Genomic DNA, 6831 nt, shown 5'->3' with positions numbered 1-6831 from the left:
TCAGACACAACCCAGTACGATGTGCTCCTAACAGAGGGGTTTGTTTCAGAGAGCTCCACTGTGTTGTGGACCATCTTTGGGTTTGGCACACAAGCAATATATTTCATCCGTAGATCAGGCCAGTTTTCTATTGCTTTTTCCCATCTGAACCATGCTAACTCTGGTGCCGTTCCTCTGAGGAGCTCCAAGCACCTTACAAACATTGGTCAAACATCACACCACCCCTGTAAGGCAGGTAGGATTATCCCCATTTTACAAAGGGGAAAACTGAGGCTCGGTTACCCAGAGTCACACAACACACCAATGGCAAAGCCAGGAAGAGAACTCAGGTTTCCTGACTCCTCGTCTCCGCACTTTAATCACTAGACTACACTCTCTTTCTTCAGAAACATTAATTCTGTTTTCTGATGCTAATTTAAAAGGGCTTTATTCTGTTGCTCTAGATTAAATTCCTTAAGCAGATCTCTCCCTCAGAGAGCTGCTTTTCAAAAGTCCGCTCCGATGCACTTGAATGTTTCCATCATGCAGCCTTTATTGTCCCCCTTTCAGCTGTGAAATAGCACTAATCTCACCTAAGCAAACTCACAAACCAAGCAAGTTCAGACACTGTCATCCAGAAGTCCCCCTGTACTAAAATTAGGAAACCATAAGTGGCTGCCTGTTCTTATCGGAGGGTGTGACCAAGCAACTCCCCAGCCAATCAGAGCCAAATTAATTCTGCAGGCATGAAGCAACTGAACTTGTTTATCACTTTGACATCTGGCACCAGAGCAAAAACTTGCAAATCTTAAACTGCCTTCACACAAGGAACTTGTGACACAGACAGCTGCAGCCTCACAGCCCACAGGCTGGGACTATCTACTCTCCCTACAAAGGGTACGGAGCCTGGATTGGAAGAGAACACAGTAGAAGGGCCATGTTGGGTTTTCAACGTGCATTCAGGTTGCTTAATGCAACAGTGAGGAAGCAGATTGTTCCCAGAGCAAATATTGTTTCTGGACCACCAGAGGAGATTGTCACTCCAGCTGTGAGTAACCTTTTGTTTAGGGGAATAGTGATAATCTATTATAGTAAATGTAGCAGTTTATTGTGTTCTGCGGACTCAAAACTGATTACAAATATAGCTGATAGCATTGGGATCTCCTAAAATGACAAGTATCTCCCGTGTGTGATAGCAAAAAGGGGCTCTGCTGGAAAAGAAAATATAAATAATGCAGAGAGAAAGTTAAATACTGACACATTTTTTTAAGAAAAGGAGAAACTTAAGTGAGTTTTCCTTGGGGTGGGGATAGGAGAAGCTGCAACTCATGTTTTTCCATTTGTTAAATTTCATTTGGATGTGAAAGTAAAAGTATAAAGAAAGAGGGAAATGATGAGTTTCACTCAGGAATAAAACCAATCCTTTTCTTACAAATGGCCAATCAAGTCACATGATGGATCAAATTCTGCTCTCAGTGACCGCTCTGAAGTCAATGGGGCTGCATGGCTGTAACTGAGGTTGACTCACTTTGATTCCCAGGGGTTATTTTTCTTTATACTCTACTTTCTTCTCTCATCGGTCAAATGACAGAAAAGGCCTCTTTTCATCTTGTGCTTACACCAGTGGGCAGGGCAGAGACGTTCAGCTTTGGGTGCGAATGCCCAGCAGGCCTGAGCCTATAACAGGCCAAACCACAATCCCACTTCTAATCGCAGGGAGAGTGGGGTCCAGACCTGCACTGTGTGGCTTGGGCCCATCTCTGCTCCACTCACGGCCATCACAGAAGCTAGTGCTGCTCCTGATTTTGATAGGAAATGTTCTTTCCCTGCAGAGGCAATTCACTGCTTTGTGAACTGCTTTGCATAGTTGGTAAGGCGAAGGCCCCAAACAAAGGCCTCTGATCCTGCAGAGATCTCCATGTGTGATACTGGAATCAATGGAACATTGCACAGATGCAGGGATCTGCCTACATGGAGCTCACTGAGGGATCGGGGACAAACTGTGTGAACGGACACAAAAATCTCTCTCTACTTTTTACTCAACTTGAACCTGTCTGGCATCTACCGGGTTAAAAAAAGAACCCTCTTTGGAGGCTGTGACAGTGGTGAAGTCAGAATCCATTGTTGGTCAGATCGGTTACACGTACCAGGAAACAGGGGAGATCAGTCACCTGCAGGCAGACTTATGGCGTCACTTTAAACAGACAGTGGCAGAAACTAAACTCCGTTCCTTCCATTAAAATAACCCAGCTCCCTGGTTTGCGGAGCCTGCCAGGAGTGCCATGTTCAGAGGTGAACGTGGGCGCCTCTTTCTCGACGGGCCAATAATAAAAAGAAAGTTTAAAAAAAAAAAAGTCGTATGGAAAGACGCTGTCTCGTTCTGGCTATAAAAAACATTCCCCTTGTTGGGGGCGGGGCAAGGGGGGGCATACTGCAACCGGCTACTGAGATCTAGTGACAGGGCATCTGGGTGTCTCATAAGAGGTTGTGTCGCAGTTTGCTTCACTCTACTCTTGTTTTGTTTGTATTTGTATAGATACCGTCTAACCCCTCCCTCTCTCTGTCAGATTGCCTCTCCTTGCCTCCAAACCAACCCCCATTTTAGTCAAGCCTTTAAAATCGGAATTTCCCCAGTTGAAATTGAATCTGCTACCGTCAACGTGTAGCTGTGCAGAATCCCCTGTTGTTTTCCTGCTTTCTTCTCCTTTTCCAAGAGATTATGTGTGAGCAGGGGGGCACGGGCCTATACTAAACTCAAGAGAGTCCAGTCCTGAGGCGCTGACTTGCTACTCAGTTCCCCATTCCTTACTCAGGAGCCTCCGAGAAGCTTTGCCAGAGTAAGGTCTAAATAAAAATCAAATAAGAGCCTCAGACTTTGATCCGAAGTTTTAGTTTATTAATATGCTTTGCTTTCAGGAACAGAGCACAAGGGGTTAATGTATGACAGCTGTATGTACAGTTAACTTAAGACTGTTTGCAGCCAGCGCAGATAACTTGTTACTAGGTGAAACTTTGTCCAGGCCATTGCTACTGTTCTGGGCACCTCAAAGTGATTTGAAAGTCAGACTGATTGTCACTGTGCCCTTCGGGAATGCATTATGCGCAGGCCGCGACCTTCTTGCTGAATTTGAGGAGCTGGCGGGCTCATGGCACTGATCAGTGACCTTGGAAGGCTGAGAGTGAGCAGTTATTGCTGGGTTGTTTTGCATACGTCCTACACCTGGAACCTTGCGGAGACGTTAGACCGAGCCCTGCCTGCGTGGGATGAATTTTGGGACTATGGGAACTAACCAAACCAGAACAGGGAAGCTCGGCTCTGTGCCAGCAGGGGGAGATGGAAGGAGCCCTGTTTTTCAAAGCAGGTGCTTACGAGCCATGTTGTTCCAAACCAGGTCCCAGCTAATGGCAGGATCTGGACTAGGGAGCTGGGTTACTTTGATTTTCGTGCCCAAACCGAGATGCAGAAATACACAAACATGCAGTGACAGAAATAAATTGACATATCAAACCACATTTAGTCTAGAGCTAGTAGGAATGAGTGCATTTACCCATAGCTCCTCCTCCCCTCCCCATCTCTCTAGTAGGCCAAGGCTGCGAACCTGTTCCCATGTTCCCTGCACACCCAAACTTCTGACTGAAGTCAGTAGGAGTTTGGGGTGCACACAGAATGTAGACCCACTAGAACCAGCTACACAGGCTTGTTACAGTTTGAACCCCTAAATCCCAATAAGATGATGTCCCATCTCTATACTGATCCATGACACATGGGAGGCTGCAGAAGACCCTATATGACCTCTGGTTTCTCTCCTATTGGCAGGATCAAGCCATTGCGCTGATTGTGATGTTTGCAACCGTCCTGATCCCATCGGGCTGGGTTCTGGCACACATGGAGGACTACAAGCACAAGCCTAGTGAGTGAGAGACAGGAAGAAGCTGCATCCAGCCTAGTTTAGGAGAATGGGAAGAGGAGACTATTGAACAAACCCCTTCATGGCAATCTGACTTTTGAGGATTTTATAATTAAAACACCATGAAAAAACACAATGGGCTGAGCAGGTCTTTGTTTGGGTAGAAGAATTGGATTGTATCTGCTGGTTAGGATAGACCCTAATCTGTCTAGGGACCCAGTCCTGATGGGGGCCTATAGGTGCTATTGCAATACAAACTTTCTCCTCTTACAGCAAACTCTGACTAGGGAGCTTTTGATTTTCCTCTTAAGCTGGACATTTCATGCATCCCCACTCACCAACTTTACAGTGTAGTCTTAAGTCAAGTCCATGATGAACAAGGTTAGGAAGCAACTTACTACGCTCAAGTGCACTCAAGGTGCAGGCCCAGTCACGGAAGTGCAATAGAGCAGAGATACTGGCAAGAATATGCTACATGGCCACTCACGGTTCAGGGGGACTGGAAAGCTGTTAAGCAGGGGCTGCTTCTCAGGGGTGCTGCACATCCATAGTTCACAGACTTTAGCTGTTGTAGATGCTCTGCATACCTGAAAAATCAGGCCCATTGGCCCAGATCCACAACGTTATGTAGGATCCTAACTTGCACTGATATCAGTGGAAGTTAGGAGCCTAAATACTTTTGTGGATGTAAGCCACATGTCGTTTATCCCCCACTCCCCCAAAATAGCTAACAGGGAACTGGTAGAATTAGTGTCAAGCAAACACGGCCAAGGCTGTTCCAGGGAAGCCGATTGCAAGGGTAATTCAAAAAGGGGGCAGTAACACTTCTATCATTACAACCTGATCACAGTCAAACAGGGATTAGTTTCTTTAGTGAATATCATGTCTACGGAGCCTACCAGTTATTTGAAAAGGTTAATACAATAAAAGCCCATGGCTCACTAGGATAGGGGAAACTCCCTAATCCACTTCTGTGGCTTCCCACGCATCCCCATCTCACACCAAACCTAGCCCTCTCTCCACACCATTGAAAGGGCTGTAATGAGGTCTCCTAAGCTCAATAGGTTCCTAATTCTCTCTTGAAGCAATGAAGTATTGCAATTAAATCTAAACTGCCAAGTGACACATTAACCCTGCTTTATGATGGTTGCTCCATTATTCTACTTTGCAGTGGCTCTTTGTCAGCATCAACTAGTGAGGTTCTACCTTATTTTTAAAAGCCCTCTACTTAGCCCAACCCTGAAATATGACAGAAAATATATTCCTAAGCATGGTTATTTGCTCCTTACCTGTACATCACAGACTAAATCATGAGAAGTGGCAGTACATAGTGAGGGTTTCTTCGGAATGAGGTTTGGGAGCAGTCTTAGGTACATTAATGACTTGGAGCATAAATAGGGGAAATTCTCAGATTGCACAACGTTGCGAGGAGGAAATGGACTGTGATACTTGCAAACATCACAGAATTATTTCAGTTGCTAAAACAAGGGAGGATTCAGAGACTCTCCAAATAGAGTTTGACAGAATGGGGTGGCTAGGGAACATGATGGTAGATGTGAAAACAAGGGGCCACATGCTGAAATTAAATAATTTAGAACCTATAACGAAGGAAATGCTATTTATGCAGGAATTCCCTGCCAGGCAAGGTCATTGAACTAAACACGGAGGTCAGAGTAAAAAGGATTAAGTCATTTTATGACCAAACTACAAACTCCACAGGAGAAACTGGTGTAGGTTGACATCTAATCAAGTCTCACACCGTCAGATCTTCTCTACCTCTGTTCACCATTGCTGCACTGACATGCACCCTATATTGTGGTGTGCTTGTCACGAGTGTGAGGAAAGACTTGAAGACCATATGCAGAGCTACAACCATGGGAAATCCCACTGTGTTGGCTGGAGCCTTTGCCTGGTGAAGAAATCTGACGTATATACTTTGATGAAATACAGGCGCAAGCACTGGTGAATAGCATGCCAGCTTTCAGAATAAGTCAGTCCTAGGATACTGTCCCAAGCACCTGGTGCAAGAATATAAGTATTGGATCTTACCGTTTAAAGCTTTCTGGAAGTTTGTCACTACCATTTATGTTTCATTTGACACCATCTGTTCAACTGATGGGTGGAAAAGGGGCTCAGCTGCTGTCTGCAGCGGCAACCACTGATGTCAGTGCCGCACCCAGAAGAGCACCAGCCACCTAGCGGAGATTAAAGACCTGCTTGGGTATCAGCCTGACTAGTGTTTATGCTCACATGCCACATTTCCTTTGGCGCTTGTACTATCATAGCCAAGGGCAGCAGGCAACCATCTCCTTGATGTGGAACCTGTACCCCACCCCCACAATTGCGCTGTTCATTCCCCCAGCTGAAGTAGCTGACTCTTGGTCTTCTCCAACTCCTCCCAAGAAAGGTGTTTTTTCAAATAGACTGGTCATGGGCCCCTTTACCAGCTCTCTCTCCTGGCTGTATGAAAAATCCACCACCCTCATGAAAGACCCAAGCCTGCCATACTACTAGGAATACTATGGAAAAGTGACTCACTAAACACTGGTATAATAGCCATGGACAGTGCCAGAATACACAGGCAGACTAAACCAAAGCAATGAAGCTTAAAGCTGTATTAGAAAAACGTTCATTACCTGCAGCCTGGTTCTGTCACCTTTCCTCACAGAAAGTTGCTACTCCACGTGAGTACGGGTGACAGAGTCAGAGATGTTGAGAAATGTGTCAGAAACACAGCTCCTAACAAGACAGGACCTTGGATGCTGCTCTTGGCAGTCACCAATGTTTCAATTTATTGTTAAGATGTATTGATCTGTAATGAAGACTACACCTGGCATGCTGTGTAAGATCTTACGTTATTCAGTTAGATTGTAAAGTTCCCCCTTAAACAGGACACAACCCAAGAGTTAGCACAAGAGCATGTGAACAGAACTGTAGAAGAGGG

At 45.5% G+C, this 6831-nt stretch overlaps 1 long non-coding RNA gene across 1 annotated transcript; it reads left to right on the top strand.

The window, feature by feature from the left end:
- Positions 1 to 576: 576 nt before the first annotated feature.
- On the top strand, positions 577 to 3927 carry LOC141988749 (uncharacterized). Its single transcript, XR_012639825.1, has 2 exons — positions 577 to 1027; positions 3797 to 3927. It is a non-coding gene; the product is annotated as an uncharacterized LOC141988749 (long non-coding RNA).
- Positions 3928 to 6831: the final 2904 nt, after the last annotated feature.

Source organism: Natator depressus, chromosome 6 (genome assembly GCF_965152275.1).
Source record: "Natator depressus isolate rNatDep1 chromosome 6, rNatDep2.hap1, whole genome shotgun sequence".
Taxonomy (NCBI): Eukaryota; Metazoa; Chordata; order Testudines; family Cheloniidae; genus Natator; species Natator depressus.
This window is presented reverse-complemented; position numbering and strand designations above follow the sequence as displayed.